The sequence below is a fragment of the Pteronotus mesoamericanus genome, unplaced genomic scaffold, assembly GCF_021234165.1.
Source record: "Pteronotus mesoamericanus isolate MK-2021 breed Mesoamerican mustached bat unplaced genomic scaffold, CSHL_Meso_final contig_130, whole genome shotgun sequence".
Taxonomy (NCBI): domain Eukaryota; kingdom Metazoa; phylum Chordata; class Mammalia; order Chiroptera; family Mormoopidae; genus Pteronotus; species Pteronotus mesoamericanus.
In genome coordinates, this window is record NW_026555060.1 from 3,236,050 (window position 1) to 3,257,415 (window position 21,366).

Below are 21,366 nucleotides of genomic sequence, written 5' to 3' on the forward strand. Positions count from 1 at the left end.
AGCAGATTGAGCGCCAGACTGTGAAGCAAAGGGTTGCCGGTTCGATTCCCAGTCAGGGCACAATGCCTGGGTTGCAGGCCAGGTCCCCTGTGGTAGGTGTGCTAGAGGCAACCACAAACTGATGTTTCTCTCCTTCTCTTTCTCCCTCTCTTTCCCACTCTCTAAAAATAAATAAATAAAATCTTTAAAAAAAAAACAAAACACTCCATTCCATGTAACCTAACAATCTGGCATACTTGCATTGATTCATTTATTCACTCACTCAAATTCATTAATTCATTCATTCAATAATTTAACAGATATATGTTGAGTGTCCATTTTCTTGGCCTATGTCTAGAAACTGAGGATATAGAGAGCTCTCTCTTGGTGGTGCTGATATTGTAGCAAGGAAGACAAGGCAAAAACAAATACACAAATATATAACATAATATTAGGTTATATTACAATATAGTCTAATATTTATATCAGAAAAATGAGATGGGGCAAAGAAGAAAAATAAATGGGCAAGGAAATTCCTAGGATATTCCAGAAAGAATTTTACGAGGAGGGGTGTCATTTGAACAGAAAACATATTAAAATGAGGGGGTAAGTCATGTGACTCTCTGGTGGAAGAGCATTCCCGGCAGATGGAAGAGCATTGAGCAAAGTTCCTGAATGAAACTGTGAGCTGTGAGTTTGAGGAGGAATAAGAAAATAAAGGTGGAAATAGTGGAATAAATGAGAGGAAGAGTCTCAAAAATGAAGCCAAAGAGGTAGCCAGAGACCCTAATAAAGGACTTGGCAGTCATGGAAAAGATTTTAGATTTTCTTCCAAGTGTCCTGGGAAGTCATTGAAAGACTAAGAGCAAGAGAGTAAAATACTGTGTTTCATTTTAAAACATCAGTCCAGCTAGAGTGTAGCAGGGGCGTCCAACCCCCAGCCCGCAGGCTGCATATGGCCCAGGATGGCTATAAATACGGCGCAATACGAAATCATAAATTTACATAAAAACTTGTTTTTGCTTATCAGTGTTTGTGTATTTAATGTGTGACCCAAAACAACTCTTCTCCCAGTGTGGCCCAGAGACACCAAAAGTTTGGACACCCTTGGTTGTAGAGCATAGTGAGGGTACAGGGGCAAGAGTGGAGGCAAAGAGACAAGTTTAGTGGCTATTACAGTAAATATGACACACACAGCGATGGTGGCTTGGACTAACGGATTAACAACAGGAGGAGTGAGGAATACTGAAGGAGTAATATATTCTGAAGATAGAGTCAACAGCATTTGCTGATGGATTTGATGCAGAGCATGAAAATAAATGAAAGATCAAGGCAGGCAACACAATTTTGGTTTTAGCAACAGAGTGATTGGTGTTGCCTTTTACTAAATAAAGACCAGGGATAAGTAAGTTTGTATTGGAGAATAAATAGTTCTTTTTGGACAAGCAGGATTTGAGATGCCTGTTAGACATCTATGTGGAACTGTTGAATGGTTGCAGCATCTGTTCAGATGCTCAGAGGAAAGGTGAGAGGTAGAGACAGTAATGGAAGCATACTCATCCTGCAAGTGGTAATTAAAGCTGCAGGACTAGATGAGTTAACCTAGGTCTTGACTGTAGATAAAGGGAGAAGAGGTCACAGAATGGACTTGGGCACAGTCCGGCATTTAGGAGTCAGAAAGTTGGAGATGATCCCTCAATGGAGACAGAAAGAAAAAAAATATTCTATATTTTACACTCATATATTTTAAGTGGCTAATGATCTTGGCTATAGCCTGAATGCACCAGGTATGTGACATCTCACAACAGTCCAAATAATTGAGGGGAAATGTCTGTCATACCTTCCGAGGAAACTTGCTCTTTTATTCCAAGTTCTTAAAGGATATTAGCTATGATTTGCATATTTTCAAAATGGAAATTCTTTGGAAGGACTCATTACTCAACGTTGAATACTTTTGAGAGGAACTATTTCATGGCAAGAAAGATGTGTAAACTGGATATTCTTGACTTAAATATTCACCCAGTATCTTATTCTGAGAAAATTACAAAAGTGGGCAGATTCTTTTTCATTAGCACTTCCAGTTTTTTTTTTTTTTAAAAAGGTGAAAGCTACAAGTAGAGTGTCATTTTATAGTACCATCAATACACACACACACATACTCAGTTTCTACATGGATGTGATCATATTCTTATGTGCAGTAAATAAAGTGTATTGAACTTGATGTTGAGTTCCTGTAAGCTGCTCATTCTTTCTCCAAATCGAGTTGTGCTCCAAATCACTACCAGTCCAAGACCACCTTAAATCTTAAAATTTGAGGTTTAAAATTACCTGGACTTAACCATTCAATGTGAAGTACAGTTGAGGACTACTTTACACTTGGTTCTTTTTTTTATTCTGTCTGTGCAGCCTCCTGAGTTATGAGCTTATTGAAGGCAGTCTTCTGTTGGATTGGCCATTATATGTGGGAGGTCAAAATTAAAGTTCATATTTTGGGGAATTAACAAATCAAACTCTTTGGGGAAAAAGTTCTTCTATGCTCCACTTATTTTCTGAGTTCCTGATTTTCTGCAAATATTTATCTAATAATTAATTGTATTTTGGGCTTTGCAATTTTTAAAATACTTAAAAATATTTTATCAAGCCTTTTTTATTTATTTTCTGCAGGATTGTGACTCCCAATAACCTAGCCTGACATCACTAGAAACCAGAAGTCTTAATCCGATCTGTACTTGAGAAAAGTTTACCCATGTTTTCAAAGCTCTGCCATTTGTTTTCACTATGCTCTTCTTGTTTATCTCATACACATGTGATTTCTTCCATACTACGCAGCAGAAAGAAAAAAGAACTACTAAACTTTGCAACAGCATGGATGGACCTCGAGAGCTTTATGCTAAGCGAAATAAGCCCGGGGGCAAAAGACAAATACCATATGATCTCACCTATACGTGGAACCTAACCAACAATACAAAGATGCAAGGAAAATAAGACCAGCAACATTGAAAGGAAAAGAAACCAACAGAGACAAGAGGGAAGGAGGGGGGGGCAGGGGAAAAGGGAGGGAAGGGGCAAGTCAAGGAACATATAGCAAGGACTCATGGACAAAACCAAAGGGGAGGAGTTGAGGGAGGGAGGGAAGGAGGGAGGGGGCAAGGGAAAATGTGGGGGGGAGGCAGAGACAAATGTATTTGAAAAAATAAATTAATTCATTTTAAATAAATAAATAAATAAATAAATAAAACCATATATCACCTCCCTGACCCTCTCCTATCTATTATGCATGAGTGCACTCAGGGTTTTATCATGTTAAATTCTTCATGGCAGGTGGCATGCATCATTCCCTGAAGCAACTACTTTAAGCTTTGCACAAACCATGCACTTCAGAGTTATTTAACTGAAAAAGATTTCAAAGTATTGCTTGAGAAACCAACTGAACAATCACTTCGGTTTTTTCCCACATTTCTCAGTTGCCACAAGGAATCTTCTTGAGCAATAAAAAAAGTCCCCAAGCCTTTTCCCTCACATTCCACTTAACCAGAGTTTACATCAAGTAATGTGCAAAAACTAAAGGGCTCAGCTGCTGTAACATTTAATCATCATTATTAATTCAACTTGTGATAATAAACATGTTGCCTCAGGTTACTTCACAGAACACATAAATGAGCTTTAGTTCACAGGAAAAGAAGAAATTTGGCTTCCAAGGAGCATAATTCTATTCAGATGTGGTCAAGCAAGACCGAGTGCCAAACTTGCATGACAATATATGAAATGATGTGGAAAAGGGAGGAAATCATTTGCATAAAACAAGAAACTCATGTTACCTCCACTGCCAGTAATCTCCATCCACAAAGATTAGATGAAGAAGCATGACAGAAGTATGGACTGCCTTAAGAGAACAGAATAACATTCGGAGCTAGTGAGTTTGTAAAAGTGCAGAAGGAGATGGTCTAACAAGTTTGAACTACACCTTGATCTGAAATCTTTGCAAGAGAATGGCACTGGCCCTGGAGAAAGGATGTTTACTAAACCTCTCTGGCACAGAGATGTCATAGTCACCAATTAGAAAGAAAACATGCTGTTAAGAAGCCAAAGCAAGACTTGGTGCACATGGAATACAAATTTTAACATGGGACTAATTCTGCTCACAATGATTTTAAAAATATTATTTAACGCCCTGGTTGGTGTGGCTCAGTGGACTGAGTGCTGGTCTGCAAGCCAAAGGGTAGCTGGTTCGATTCCCAGTCAGGGCCCATGCTTGGGTTGCAGGCCAGGTTCCCAGTAGGGTGTACACTACAGGAACCACACATTGATGTTTCTCTCCCTCTCTTTCTCCTTTCCTTCCTCTCTCTCTAAAAATAAATAAATAAATAAAATCTTAAAAGATCTAAAACATCTTTAAAGAAATAAGATAAAATATTATTTAAGAGTTCTTTAGAAGACCTCAGATTTAATTTATCGCAATGTGCTAGAGAGATTATAATTTGCAGTGATACAATATAGGTAACATTTTACAGAGTTTCTCTTTCTTTTCAAATCAAGACAGGGTGATTATGATTATTACTTCATAGGGTTGTTGTATGGATTAAATGAAGTAATTCATGTCAAGGGTCTAGAACAGTGTTTGACATTTAATAAGCACTACATAAATGTTTTTACACACATATTTATATACTTTGTATAAAGTATATATACATGTAAACACACATATATACATATAAATACACACACATATACATATATACTTTGGAAGAAAAAATGAGCATAAGGTAGGCGAACAAAAAAACACCTGGTTTGTGCTAAGTCTACAAAGGGCACTTGAAGAAAAGAGGAAGAGATAAGGGAACAGATAACCTGGTGTCCAATTCCAGGTAAATTGTTTCTTAATCTTTCTGAGATTCTTTCTCTTTTGGTGAATTATAAATAATAACAGTATCTATTTCCTAGAGTTATGCAGAATTTATTTAGGTAACATACAACATGCTCAGTGAAGAACCTGGCACCTAGTGATAGCTCACTAAAAGATAGAATTTATTATCAAAAAAATATATATGAAAGGAGCTTTCAATCTCCTAACTCTTTGCATCATCAAACAACCATATGCTGTCAAGCATTGTGTGTTCCCAGGCACAATAACAGATTATACATTTGTGAGGTTTTCTTAAGGAGATAGTTCCAAAGCAAAGCTGAAGACATAAATAGACGAGGTCCAGATCCATAATAGGAAAACTGTACCTATTTCTGGCTCATTCTGAGGTTGGACTTACAGTCAAGAAGGAGTCTGGCTGGTATGAATCTACAGGGGTGACTTCTTTCTCTTAAGATCATATACAAATAAGGTCCTCCATATTCCACGGCTTTCAGTGGCAGCCCCAACTCAGATCTTGAAGGGAGTGGAAAATGAATACAGGTCAATCCAGTGGCACAACCAAATAGCATCACTTGGAAAATTTCCTCTGGTGGTCTCAAAGGTCACACTCAGGATACATACTCAGCTCATCTAGACAAAAAGATGAACTGGTATCATCTAAAAGAGAAGAAATTAAGACTTGTTCACTCTCAGAGTAAAGAGATTAGTTATAAGTTCTCTTGCCAATGACTAGCAGGAAATCTTCAGAAGAGGCAACAACTGCACTTGGTGAAATGTTTGACCCAACTAGCTCTACCCTTTACCACTGCAGTGGGGAATTCTTCCTTTCCTCTCATTCCCTTGCTTCCCTCAAATCAAGCACTGACAAAAAAAGAAAAAAAAAAGGCAACATAGCTGGGGGTAACTTGAATCACAGATGCCAGTAAAATCTGTGGAATATTTCTTGAGTTTTTATCATTAAAATCATCCAGATTCAGAATATTACCAGAATGAGCATTTACAAAATCCCAGAGACATCTTTGCAAAATCTATTATGGTTAAAGTATTATAATGTGTTTTATCAGCAATTTAATTTTAAGTTTAGGAATAATATGTTGACAGAGAAAGTCTTTATTCTAAAAATCAAGATGTTTATAGCATTGTGTAATATTTTATCACTCTTAGGACCAAGCAGGAAGAACCTAGGACTATTTTATCTAAAACCAAACATTCTGAATAACTCTAATGGTCTTGATCAGATTCAAGACTGATATTTTTGGAACATATTATTTGTACTGCAAAATGATCTTTGAAGACGTCCTATCTAACATGATGAACACAAATTTTGCTGGAAGAATTCAAAGTATAAATATCAAGTTGCTGCCTGAGGCTGTTCAGTTTGAGCCACTGTGATTTTCATATATGTTTAGGAAAATCTATTGGGGCAAAAGCAAGGAAATCATTAAGCCTCACCTAATTCTAACCATAGCTAATGTATTCATCATATTAGGCTGTTAGGCCTCAATTCAGTTAGAATTAGTCTTTGAGTAGAAGAGTTTGTTTGCATTTCCTTCCTCTCAAAGAAGCCTGGTTTGATAAAGAAATCAGAGCATTTTATTTTACTTTGCAAACTGTTCACACTTGGCATAACATTTATCTTTGTTTGGGCAAAATAAGCACCATAGCATTTAGAAGAAAAGGGAACGTGAAAACTAGGGAAGGACATAGTAGAATCTAGACCAGTGGCTTTCAAATTGTGATCTGGGACCCTTAGGAGACCCTGAGAGCCTTTAAGGGTGTTTTTCAGGTTAAAACATTTCACAACACTCAGTTGTTATTGGCTTTTCCCCTCCTGGTTCTTTCAGAGTGTGTAATGGAGTTTTCCAGAGACTAAATGATCTATGATGATCTCATTGTTCTGGTGGCTAATGGAATATAAGTTGGTATTTTATATTTTCTGTTTTAGTTTCTAATTCAATAAATATTATTAGTTTTAATTCATATTTTTAAGAAAATTCTTGGGGATCCTCAGTAAACTTTAAGCATTTTAAGTGTCTCAAAAACAAAAAATTACTGGTTTAGAATAGTGTTGTCCTGTAGAATTTATTGTAATAATGGAGATGTTCTATAAATCTGTACTGTCTCATAGAGAAGCTATTAGGCACATGTGACTGGTGAGCACCTAAACTGTGGCTAGTGGCTGATGTAACTGAGGAATTAAGTTTTTAATTTTTATTTAATTTAAATTAAAATGTAAAGAGCCACTGTGGGTGACAGCTACAATATTGGGCAGTGCAGACCTAGATTCTCAGTACCCTGGTTCCCGATTTAATGCTTTTCCTGATCTTTTTTTCACACAAGTTATTTTACAGTTAGATAGATTTTTTTTTCCTGCTCACTATTAAACTCTTGGCTTGGTTTTGTGTAGTGTGTGAGGGGTTTGTTAACAAAAAACATGCAATAAGAGAATTATTATTAACACTGAAATATGAATAAATTCCAGATCAAATTTTTGATTTTAAAAAAAAAGAAAATTTAAAAAATCTTGTGGTTGCCTCTTTGAGAGTTATATACAGTTCAAAACAATGTTACTTTATGACAAACCTTGAATTAACTACACAGGCTTTAGAGCAGGGGCGTCCAACCCAGGGCCCGCAGGCCACATGCGGCCCAGGATGGTTATGAATGTGGCCCAACACAAAATTATGAACTTACTTAAAACATTATGAGTTTTTTTGTGATTATATGTCACAATGTCACCTAAAATAGATGTATGTAAGGTCTCACTATTTGTATGTATGCTTGGCTTCAGTTTTATGATGGTGTGCGTCTTCTAGTGTGTTATTTTTCAAGCACAGACAGTAGAATTGACACTATCAGATGTTACATGTGCTTCTGGTGATTCAGTGAGGTAGCGATTATCAATGATATTTCAACTTACCATTGCAACATTAGATATATAATGCTATTTAGAATTCTGGTAAGCATTCTTACTTGATTATTGCAGGTACTTCCTCACATTGGTGGTGCCTCACACATTGCCTGCCATGCTTTACAATTGGACCTCTGCCTTACCCTGCATTGGCAGTGAAGAGGGCTGTGGAAAGGCCCAAACCTTGCTTTCTATTTTTCTGTTAATTAATTTTAATAATAAACTTACATAAAGTCCCTTATCGATTATTATTTTTTTTTAATCCCAGCAGGGCTTCTACAACATCTCAAAAGAAAAAAGAACCCCCCAAAACAAAAAATCATGAATGAAAGATTGTTCAGTGAAAAGTGGACAGATGACTACTTTTTTGTTCAGGCAAACAGTAAGGCACTCTGCTTAATTTGTAGGGAATTTGTGCTAGTTTTCAAAGACTGTAACTTGGAAAGTCATTATATTCAAAAACATGCTGCCAAATTCAATGCATATGAAGGATTGTGTCTTAAAGACAAAATAGCAGAACTGAAAAAAAGTCTGTCTTCTCAACAAAATTTTTTTCAAATAGTTACATCTTGGGTAGATTCCATTGTAACAGCTAGCTATGTGGTAGCATGTTTCATAGCAAAAACATCAAAACCATTTACTGCTGGTGAGTGTATTAAGCAATGTATAGAAAGTGTGGCAGATATAAGTTGCCCTGAGAAAAAAGGGGATATTTTTGAAATATGTTTGCCTCACCATGCTATAGCCAGGTGAATTGAAGAAACTGGAAAATCTATCAAAAGAAGTTTGGAGAGTAAAGTTGCTAATTTGAAGTTTCATGCTTTGGTGATGGATGGTGGCACTGATGCTACAGACACAGCTCAATTTGCCATTTTTATTAGAGGTATTGATGACAAATATAATGTCGCTGAAGAAATGGCTTCTTTAGTGCTATTAAAAGACACAAATAAATCAAGAGATTTATATGAAGCAGTAAAAAATATGTTAAAGTGACTTTCTTTGTCATTGTCAACACATCTGGTATAGTTACTGATGGTGCCCCAGTGATGGAAGGTAAAATTCTCTTGTAAAATTAATAGAAAACGATTCAATTGCCACCCAAAACTCATGTTTGGTGAAGTATCATTGCATAGTACATCAAGAGAATTTATGCACAAAAGCTTTGAAAATATAACTTCATGCAAATCATCAAGACTGTGAATTTCATAAGAGCCAAAGGATTGAATCATTGCAATTCCAGGAATTCCTTAAAAGTATTGATGTTGACTGTGACAACATCATTTACTTTTCAGAAGTAACATAGCTAAGTCAAGGCCAAATGTTGAGAAGATTTTATGATTTGTGACATCTTATCAAGTCACTTATGATATCAAAAACGAATTTGTGCTGGTACTTGACAGTGAAAACTGGCTTACAGATTTAGCTGGGTTTTTTTTAATTTAACTGCTATTTAAATATGTTAAATAGGCATCTTCAAGGTGAAAATCAACTTATCAATAGCATGTTTCAAACCATAACAGTGGTCCACATGGAAGTGAAATTGTGGCAAGCTCAAATTAAGGCAAACAATTTTATGCATTTTGACGTATTGGCTAAACACAGTCTCGTGAACAGTGAAAAATATGCAGCCTTGCTTTTAGATTTGGTACAAGAATTTGAAAACAGATTTCAAGATTTCCAGGAAAATAATAGTCATTTCTATATTTGCAACTCCATTTTCAGTTGACAAAAATAGGTTGCCTGCCAATTTTCAAATGGAAGGCATAGAACTGCAATCTGACATTCAACTTAAAGAAAAACTTGATCATGTCTCTTTACTGGACTTTGATAGGTCCTATCATCCCAGAGACAAATATCCCTTGTCTCACAATCACACCTTATTCATGTCATTGCTATTTGGCAGCACCTACATTTGCGAGCAACTATTTTCAAGATGAAACACATTGTAAGTAAAATTAGAACCAAAATATCTGATGAGCATCTTGAGAACTCACTGAGAATTACAACTACTTCTATCAAACCAGATACTGATGCACAAGTTTCTCAATACAGTGTCAAACATCCCACTGGTTTTATGCTGCCCTCTTTTCCTTTTATAATAAAAATATTTAAAAAGTCAATGACATTTTATTACTTAGATACGTATATTTTCTATATTGCTGATGACAAACTTGGAACCTGCTTGACAATTTTAAAAAATTATTGAAAGGGTCGCTGCATAATTAGGTTTATTAGGTGGGGCTTTTCTCCTTATTTGTGGTGGTGGATATCATGAAAACTAGGCACGGACCTTTTTTTTCACTCATCAGTTTTCATTAGTGTTTGTGTGTTTAATGTGTGGCCCAAGACAACTCTTCCAGTGTGGCCCAGAGATGCCAAAAGGCTGGACACCCCTGCTTTAGAGGATAGTTTTTAAATTATAAATGGTGCTGCTGTTGCAATCACATACAGACAAGAAGGTAAGTGTTGCAGTTATGTAGGAAGGTGAGCTGGATGTTAAGGCCTGTTATTATTAAAACTAGCCTGCTATGGTGTGGTCATAATTCACTAGGATCTGAATCTCGATAAGTAGAAATCCTGGATTTCTCGATTAAACTGCCTGGGCATTGTGCACTTGACTCTTGCTAACCATAATATCAAGAGATACAGGAACACAGAACACAGTCCCAACTTGAAAATGTAAGCTTTGAATTGTGCAACCCTGCCTGAGTGATTGAAGCTTGTTAAACCTACTTTATCCTAGAAAAATGGAACAATTATATTATTATCAAGTAGTTTCCCTATATATCATTGAGAAAATTTAATGAAGTGATATATCTAAAACAGTACAACTCTTACAAAATCTCAGTATTCAATACATGACAATGATTTTCCTAATTATTACTAGGAGCTGTATTTACTTAAACCTTTATCGAATGTCAGGTCAGTGCCAGACAGTGTGTTAACGTTGTGGAATAAGCAGGTGTGGTCCCTAAACTCATGGAACTTACAATCCAGTGAGGGAAACAAATAATCAAGAAAGTAAAATAGAGGTCTAGATGGTGCTGAGACTTCTAAGAGAAAAAAGCTGGGTCCTAAGTTAGGATATACAAGGAAAACTGTCTAGTTTCAGAGCTTTGGAAAGGCTCTCTGAGGAAGGAGTATTGAAGCTGAGACCTGAAGTACCAATAGCATTTATTTACTACTAGCTGAAAAGTGCTGTGGGGTATATTAGTTGGAGATAATGATCAGTAGATAGACTCTAAAATTCAATGACTCATCAGTACAGAAGTTTATTTCTTTGTCACTTAACAGCCTTGGGTCATTAGTCAGGCTCTGCTCAGTCAAGTCACATAGGAGTCAGGCTGAAAGGGCAGCCTGCCATCCCCACCCGTGGACTTCTCCAGTTGCTTCACCGTCACCGTTTCCAGCCAGCAAGGTGATGCACATTTAGGAAGAAGTTTAAACCGATGACATGAAGTTGCCCTTATATAGGAAGGTCAGCTGGATGTTCAGACAGGCTATCATGGAACTGGCCTGCCTCGGTGTGGCTGTCAGTCACTAGGACATGGGTCTCAATTATAGAAGTCCTAGAACTGCCTGAATTTTTACACCTGATTCCTGCAAACCAAAATAACAAGAAATATATGGGCATAGAAGAGTCTCAGCTTGAAAGTATAAACTTTTAACTGACTGAGCTTCTAAAACTTTGAAAGCCTTGTCTTCTTTGTGAAGTGAAATAATGATGGTATTAACGCCTTCTCTACATGTTGTTGAGGGTTAAATGGGATAATCATTTTCACTTATAGCCACTCAGTTTAGTAATATGGCTACATGTGGATGAAAGGGCAACTCGGAAATGTAGTTTCTCAGTAGACAGTTATAGTCAAAGTGAAAAGGAAAACAAATTATGGTTTCCCCTAAGTGTCTAACACATAGACAGAGTAAACTGAAAACACAAGGCCCTAACATGGGAAAGAGCTGGGCATGCTAAAGGAATTTAATGGAGACTTAGGATGGCTTGAGGAAAGCGGTATGATATAGGCCTAAGTGCCAGAATTAATTTTTTCTTTGGGGGGCGGGTAATTTGTGGAGAATGGAATAGTTTAGATGGAACTCTGTGACTGAGAACATGGGTGTGAGGTGAGAGATGGGGCATGGGAGGAAGATGGAGAAGCATTTGGACAGAGCAGAGTGCAAAAACTAAGGCAAGGAACCAGGATATAGACAGGGCGTATCCTAAGAGAGAGAAGAGCTATGACGGAAAACATTATCAGGATGAGAGTTTCCCTCTGCTACTCTTAAATATACCTCAAAGAGAAATTGTACACTGTCAATCACTGTCAATTGGAAAGGAATTATAACAAGAAGAACTTGGAGTCAAGATCTAATATCAATGTCTTGAGTTGTGTTCAAAAAAGGCTTGAAAAACACGCTCTCTATCTTTATAAAGCACCACTAAGCAACAACTATACATCAACACCTCGTTGAACAATTGTTCAGTTTTATCAAAACCAGAAAATATTGCTGCATTCTTATCCGAAACATGCAGCAATACAGAAATAATTTTTATTTTACTAAGAGATTCAATGTAGTTCAATAACACTTAGAACTTCTTCTGTTTTCCCCTCAAAACTAAACATGGATTCAATACTTTCATTTTCTTGTTCATGCATGTATTCATGTAGCCATATTCATTAATATTTCCTAGAGTTAAGAAGGATTAACTTAGATAACATGCAAAGTGCTCAGCAAAGAGCCCAATGATAGCTCCCAAAAGATAGATTTTATTATCAGAATGTGTTCATTCAAGGAACTTGCAATCCCGTAACTCTTTACCCCTGATAACTCCCAACCCTCAGAGTGCAATTGATACAGTGCAAAGAGCACAGACATTGGAATCAGGTAAACTAGAAATGAATTCTTGTTCTGCCATTAAAAGAGTGAGAATGAGGGCATTTTTCTAAAACTAGGCCCACTCTGTTTCTTCCTGAGATAGTTAGCATTCATCCCACCTCGAGGGTTGCTGTGAAGATCATACAAAATAATTTACACACAGTAGTCAGACAAGTGGGCAGAAAGCATGTAGCAGCAGTTGCACACCCCACCGCATCATTTTTGGGCTCCCTCTTATATCTGCCCCAAGAGAAGAAAGTCACACACTTTGACTTCAGCCTGGGTATATCTAGTCTCAAAGACAATCTTGGTGAGAAGCCAGGCAGGAGAAGAGGCACTGTTTTTGCACCATCAGTTAGGGGTTTCAGAAAAGGACAAAAGTAGAACCGAACTAATCGAACCCATTCACTTGCCAGACCTTTTGCTGACTCCCACTAACGCCTAACAGAAATTAGCCACAGAATACCCAGACTCTACCACTTGTGAAAAGTACAGTGATGGGCAAGTTATTTGAAGTTTATGAGCTGCAATTTTCTTAATACTTCCTAAATTGTTACATTAATGCAGTACTTAAATATTTTAATTCACACAAAGCAGATGAAATAGTCTTGGCACATAGCACATATTCAAAAATATTAGATTCTATAATTGTGATTTCAGATTTTAGCTGAGCCAACACAGCTCAAAATTCAGAAAACAGATAATTATCTATCATTTATAGGTGGTTCAGATGACAAGAGGAATTAGCAATCTACCCTCAGCCTGAATAACTTTCATTTCTTATATTTATTCAGTATGGAATGTCTGGAAAATGAACTTGCTACCTGATTCTATATTGTTTTCCCATTTAAAAAAAACTGTATTTTTAAAAATCTTCCGATTTATGGCACTGCACTGTTTGTTGAGAAATTGCATTTTCTTAACATTTTTACCAAATGACTTGCTTCTCAAGAAGTCTCATTGCTCATGAATCTTTTATGTGGTCATTACCACTCCTCCCTGTGGCTTGGATCTTACTGCGTTTCCTTCTTACTCAGTGCAATCCTTCTAACCTTACTAATAACCCTTGGAGGTAGTAAAGCCCTTTTCACCTTCTAGCCTTATGAAAGCATTCTCTTCACAGGGAAAGTGCCTTTCTGCCTTCCATCTAGCATTTGTCAAGCATCGATTCTGTGCCTAAATTTTTGCTGGGTGCTTCAAGTCTACAGATGCACAATGGGTCTTGCCTTCACACAGTTTAGAATCTAATAAAAGATACAAACCTCATCTGCATGGAACAAGTAGAGAACAGAGTCAAGGCAGTTAGGAAAATCGGGAGGAAAATATGGTAAACACTGGTTATGAGTTCACCAGAGATGTGAGAATAGATACACAGTATATTGTTTTCTTGGAAACAGCAATCACTACAGCTGGAAAAAGGAGGGGAGGCAGTGAAGAAATATTTGTTAGATGGTTGGCTGACAGCACTGCAGCCGAGGGCTTTGTACCATTTGATCTGCTGCAGCCCCCTCTTGCTGCATAATACACATTCCTCTCTAGATACACTGTAAACAGCATTTAGTTTCCCACATAGTTTACACAGGGTGACTAAATCCAAAGGGCAGCTGAACCACAGAGTACGAGTACATTAATAACTAACATTTTGTAGGATATCACAGTGAAAAAGGGCCTTTGTTTACTTTGCCTTACTTCATGCTCATAATTAACCATCCTACCAGAGAATCATTATTATTTCCATTTTCAAATGAGTAAAATAATGTTAATAGAAATTAAGTGAATTTCTTAAAGCCACTAATTTAACCATAACCATTACTGGTCGATATTTCCATGTTCTATTCACAAAACTTGTGCTACACTGTGTTGCTTCGCATTTAAGATTAGAAAGAGTGTAAGTTTGTCTGTGTGTGTGCGTGTGTGTGTGTGTTGGAGGTGCCAGAACAAGGGTTATTCTGTGAAGTAATCCATCATTTAAACATTATTTCTAGGGAAAAACATTTTGATAGTAATTTTCTTAGATTAGAAAATTTTTTAGAATATAACCTATTTATATAAGTTGGAAACTGATCACACAAAATTCAAGCCTGGGCCTGCAAGCTAATATTTTATTATCTGATTTCTCTGTCAAGCAAAAATATCTGAATTTCCTTTTTCAGTATATTTTTCACACTGGTTTACTAGATCCTTAGAGATCTTTTCATATATGCCTATCTTAGCAAAGAAATTGTCCAACCAGGACTTTTTCTTGCTAAGAAATTTTACCCATAATGAGATGAATGTCAAAAAGTGTTTTGAAAGATACAATTTCCTTTTCCATGATTCCAAAAACCTGTAAATGTGTGGGTGACAGAATGAATCTGTAATTTTCTTTTTTCGGAAAATGAATAATCTAAGAGGTGTGTTGTCACCAATTAATGTTTTTACAAGGCTTTGTTCTCTGTTATAGTTGGCCAAAATTTTAGAACATTTATATTTGGCCAACATTTTAGAATGATTTTAACTGTTATATGCTAGAATATCAGAGCTGTTTTTCCATTATTTGAAAACCTTATAAATATGAATATTAAAACACACATATAAATAAAAATAAATTAAAAAAATTAAGGCACATATGCATACATTTAAAAGATGACATGGGTTGTAAGCTGAACAATGACTTAATTTTACTTTCACCTGTTCTCCAGATGAACTTGACCTGGACAGACTGTTTCGTAATTTTCCTCAGAGTCAGCACTTGCAATTGTAATGTAAATTTCCACATAATTGGCACTTGCTATTGAGAAACAAAATGTTGAAGTAACTTGTCCAAGTATGTAAAGTCATTGTCAAGGCTGAAATTAGACCCCAGGTTTTCTGATTCCTGTTTCCTAGTCTTGAACTTGATTCACAGGATTCTACTTCCTTTGACTCCTATTTTTATAAGACTAGTACCAATATCTCATCTAAACAGGAAGGCATCATGGACAATACAGCTGGTCTTTGATGGTCTTCTGTAAGCTTTCACGGTCATCGTCTTTGCAACTCACTGAGCTCTTCCGAGACCTTTCGTTAAAAAATTGGGATTTGTTTGCCAGCTAACTAACTTGTGTTATTTATCCTATCTTTTGCTTACAAAGTGAACTGAAAATTGGGGCTTATCTCTTCACAGTGACTTTGTGAAGTGTTGAGTTATGGTGTTGACACTAATCCCAGTCCTATTTATCTTTAGGATCTTGGCTTCTACTCAGATTATGCCTGTGAGACATTTTTGTGGACTGGGAGATTTTCCCTTTTCTTCCTGTCTCGACATGATATGTTATACAATTCCAAGCAAAAGCCTGACCACAGAGCCCAGCATTCTGGGCTAGTCAGGGGATTTAGGAGGAGGACATGCAGCTGTCCTCAAATGCAAGGACTGTTTGTTCTGACTCTCCCTTTCCACCCTGCCTTCCCAAACAGAGCCTTCAGCCATCAGAGAAGCTAGGAAACAGTAGAACTAGCTTGAACTAGGAGGTAGAACCTACATTTGAATAATATTGTGAGGCAGAAAGAATGTGAAAGCTTGGAGATAGAGACCAGAAAAATCCAAGAAGAGCCAGACTTTCTGGGGTAAGTGGCAGCACAGATAGAATTCTAGGTCTAGAAAGCACTAAAGAATCCAAAGCCTGCATTTCAGGGGCAAAATGGCCTACATTTGGAAACTAAGTTGTTCTTTACATGACTGGAAATTTAGAATTTTTCAGGGTTAAAAGCCACTACAGAAGAGTAAATAAGGGGTCCACAGGCAGAAAGAATAAATAGGAAGTCTTGTGGGAAGTTCTAAATACATTTTCCTTCAAAAAAGTCTGAAACTTTAAAACAAAATCATGTCTTTGGCATGAGAATTAAACTTCTGGAAATATACCTTAGAAGATAATCTTAAATAATTGAATAAAAATTTTACAAACAAATATCACTATAATGTTTTTATGGTAAAAAATGAGAGCAATGTATATTATTATATAGTTAAATAAATAACAATATGCCATAGAAAATGAAAGCATAATATGCAAGCAATTCATAATATTTTTAAATTGTACATTACAATATATCAATAAAAATATGAAAACTTTGCACCAGCATAATATCCTATATGTACACAAAATTTTAAAATATAGACAATGATTATTTCTTAGCAGTACAATTATGGGTAACATTTATTTCTCATTATTTTCCAAACTTTCTAAAGAACATGGGAAGCAGTCTAACAGAATGCTTAAAAACTTGAGACCTGCATTTGGCTGTCCTGCTTCTGTTTTTTCTAATCTCTTTACAATTTCATTTATTTTACTAGCCTTGGGGTCTTGGGTGTTTTACTTAAAATTCTTGAGGTCTCAGTTTTCTCATCTGTGAAAATGGAATCATAACAACACCTATCTCAGAGCTGCTTTAAAGATTAAATGACATGTAAAGTGCATAGACCAATCTTGGCACATAGTTAACGATTTTAGCTATTCATTACCTATTCATTACTTTAGTTATGCATACATATGTGTGAATACACACACATATATACACATACATATTTAGGTTTTAACACAATGAAAATAAATACAGCTGCCCATTCATTAAGAGAGCTGAGTATTGTTAAATATAATTTAGTCACATTTAGTTTACATTGAGAAATACATAGGGAGGAAACTGATGAAGGGTAGGCTGGACAGGGCCATGAATGTATTCCCTTCTCAAGAAAAGCATGTCTTGACTCTCTAACTTCATTCATCAGTGTTCCTCATGGATCATATTTGTCCGCTACTATCCTGATTGCTTAGCATTTGGGAATAAATTAAGATCATTAATAATGTTTTATAAATGTGATTCACCTAGCAACACAGATTTTTCTACAAAGCATTGAATATGGGAAGCACAATGCTCAAATAACTTTCTTCCATTCACCAAGGGCTACAAGCACAATCTTTTCTACAAACTGGCTGTAGAAAAGGAAGAAATATTAGAAAATGTATTAGCTACAAAAGTGTGTGTTTATTTCTGGGCTCTCTATTCTGTTCCATTGATTTATGTGTCTGTTTTTATGCCAGTACCATGCTGTTTTGATTACTATAGCCTTATAATATATAATATAGTTTGGTATTAGGTAGCACGGTTTCTCCGGCTTTGTTCTTCTTTCTCAGGATTACTGTTGCTATGAGAGGTCTTTTGTGGTTTCACATAAATTTTTGAAATATTTGTTCTAGTTCTGTATAATAAGTTATAAGACTCTTGATAAAAATTGCATTGAATCTATAGATTGCTTTGGGTAGTATGGACATTTTAATGATGTTAATTCTTCCTATCCATGAACATGGTATGAGCTTCCACTTATTTGTGTCTTCTTCAATTTCTTTCTTCAGTGTCTTATAATTTTCTGAGTTCAGGTCTCTTATACCCTTGGCTAGGTTCATTCCTAGGTGTTTTATTCTTTTTGAAGCAATTATGAATGGGACTGTTTTCTTAATTTCCCTTTCTGTTAGTTCCTTATTTCTGGGTATTAATTTTGTATCCTGCTACTTTGCTGAATTCATTTATCAGTTCTAGTAGTTTCTTGGTGGAGTCTTTGGGATTCTCTATGTACAGTTTGTCATCTGCAAATAAAGACAGTTTTACTTCTTTATTTTTAAACTTATTTTTTCAAATACATTTGTCTCTGTCTCCCCCCCACCACTTTCCCTTGCCCCCTCCTTTCTTCCCTCCCTCAGCTCTTCTCCTTCGGTTTTGTCCATGAGTCCTTGCTATATGTTCCTTGACTTGCCCCTTCCCTTCCTTGTCCCCGCACCCCCTCCCTCCTTCCCTCTTGTCTCTGTTGATTTCTTTTCCTTTCAGTGTTGCTGGTCTTATTTTCCTTGCATCTTTGTATTGTTGGTTAGGTTCCCCTTATAGGTGAGATCATATGGTATTTGTCTTTTGCCCCCTGGCTTATTTCGCTTAGCATAATGCTCTCCAGTTCCATCCATGCTGTCGCGAAGTTTAGTAGTTCTTTTTTTCTTTCTGCTGCGTAGTATTCCATTGTGTATATGTACCATTACTTTTTGATCCAATCATCTACCGATGGGCATTTAGGTTGCTTCCAACACTTGGCTATTGTAAATTGTGCTGCTAGGAACATTGGGGTGCATGGGTTCTTTTGTATTGGCGTTTTGGGATTCTTAGGGTATAGTCCCAGCAGGGGAATCACTGGATCAAAAGGCAGTTTCATTTTCAGCTTTTGGAGGAAATCCCACACTGCTTTCCACAGTGGCTGCACCAGTCTGCATTCCCACCAACAGTGGACTAGGGTTCCCTTTTCTCCACAGCCTCGCCAGCACCTGTTGTTTGTTGATCTGTTTATGATGGCCATTCTGACCAGTGTGAGGTGGTACCTCATGGTGGTTTTGATGTGCATTTCTCTGATGGCTAGTGATGCTGAGCATCCTTTCAAATGCCTCTGGGCCCTCTGTATCTCCTCCTTGGAAAAGCGTCTGCCCAGGTACTTTGCCCACTTTCTGATTGGATTGTTTGTCTTCTTGGAGTGGAGTCAAGTGAGTTCTTTATATATCTTGGAGATCAAACCTCTATCTGATGTATCATTAGCGAATATATTTTCCCTTATAGTTGGCTCCCTTTTCATTTTGCTGATGTTTTCTTTAGCCATGCAGAAGCTTCTTATTTTGATGAGGTTCCACTTGTTTATTCTAATATTTGACAAAGGGGGCAGAACCATAAAATGGAGCCATAATAGCCTCTTCAACAAATAGTGTTGGGAGAACTGGACAGCTACATGCAAAAAATTGAAATTGGATCATCAGCTGACACCACACAAAAAAATAAACTCAAGATGGATAAAAGACTTAAATATAAGTTGCAACACCATCAAAGTCCTAGAGGAGAACATTGGCAGGAAACTCTCAGATATCCCATGCCACAATTTTTTCACTGATATGTCTCCTAAAGCAAGGGACATAAAGGAAAGAATAGTTTTACTTCTTCCTTTCCAAGTTGGATGACTTTTATTTCTTCTTTTTGTCTGATTGCTGTGGCTAGGACTTCTAGTACTATGATGAATAAAAGAGGTAAAAGTGGACATCCCTGTCTTGTTCCCCATCTTAAGAGGAACACTTGCAGTTTTTGCCCATTAAGTATAATGCTGGCAGTGGGTTTGTCATATGTGGTCTTTGTTATGTTTAGGTGTTTTCCCTCTATTCCCACTTTGCTACCCTTAGCAACAGTATGCATGGACCGGGAGGACATCATTCTAAGTCAGAGAAAGATAATTGCCACATGATTTCACTTATATGTTGCATCTAATGAACTGAACAAGCAAAATAGAGACAGAGTCAGAGAAAGAGCAACATGACAGCTAAGGAGGGGAGGGTAGAGAATGGAAGGATTGAGCAAAAAGGAAAAAGGACTCATGGTAATGGACAAAAGTGTGGTGATCACATGAGGGGGAGGGAATATAAGGGGACTAAATGGTAATGGGAAAAAATACGATAAAAATAAAACAAAATAGTTAAAAAATGCATTGAATTAAACCTGGATATTTTTCCAGGGCCTTACAAGTTATAGTAGGTCTCAATTTCAAGGTTTTTTTCTTTCTTTTTTTTTTTTTTTAATCCAAAAGGGAGCAAAGTGGATTGGAAGAGCCAATCTCACAAAGCAAAATATTGCTGGAGAACTAAGCAGTTTCATCTACGTTCTCCATGGTAACCTCTGTCCCTAGGGCTGCATGCATTGGTAAAAAAGCATAGACATAATTTCAGCTCTGGATTTACTAGAGCTGACGTTGGATAAATTATTGGATTTCTGAACATTACATTCCCCTTTTATAAATCATGATTGATAACAGACACTTCAATGGAGATATTGGAAGAATTAATGAAATATTACTTGGGGTAGTACATAGAAGGCATTCACTTAATGGTAGCTACTACTGTACAAGAACCAGGGAACAAAGGGACAAGTAGAGTTTTCATAATGATAACAAGAGCTAACACTTGCCAATATGAAATATGTCTCAAACACTATTTTGAGCACTGTATTTATAATAATACAGGCAATCATTACAATAGTTTTAAGAGTTGGATAATATTGATCTACCCAATATTAATTTACATAATATTAAATTTCTCCATTTTATAAATAAGGCTATTAAGTATGTAATTCTATTTGTAGTACTTTTATCATTCCTTGCAACATAATACCTGCATTATATCATGTCTCTCTCACTTTAGACTGTGAACTCTTGAATGACAAAAACTGTGTCTTTTTAATCCCCAAGTTTTCCTGACTTATGAAAAATATACAATAAATATATTCTAAAGAAAACCTATCTGCTTCTGTGGATGGAAATCAGTATTGTACTCAGTACAGAAATTCATTTTATTTTTATTAATTTTTAAATGTTTTCAATTATAATCTACATTCAATATTATTTTGTATTAGCTTCAGGTGTAAATTCATTTCATTTATGATTCCAGTGGTTTCAAAGAATTGGATTCCTTGTATCTTCTTTATTTATAATACATATTTTCACACTTAGAGATCAGAATTTTATAATAATTATCAAGATCATTCATCACTTTGTATTAACAACTCACTACAGATATTATATGGGGGGTTATGGATTATATTGCTATTTTTGGTTCTCTGCTGCTGATTCAGTGTTTTCATCATTTTCTGTTGTTTCCTTAAACCTACCAAATCAATAACAGCATAGTCCATGTCTTTAATCTGGTTTTGCTCAAGG

General features: G+C 36.3%; 1 long non-coding RNA gene across 3 annotated transcripts in view; it reads right to left on the reverse strand.

Annotated features, from left to right (window-relative positions):
- The window catches only part of LOC129085213 (uncharacterized), a 43,670-nt gene that overhangs the window by 5,050 nt on the left and 17,254 nt on the right, over window positions 1-21,366 (reverse strand). For all 3 annotated transcript variants that reach the window (XR_008530684.1, XR_008530682.1, XR_008530683.1), the window contains one exon: window positions 5,241-5,500. This is a non-coding gene — a long non-coding RNA (uncharacterized LOC129085213). The remainder of the gene's footprint in view (window positions 1-5,240; window positions 5,501-21,366) is intronic.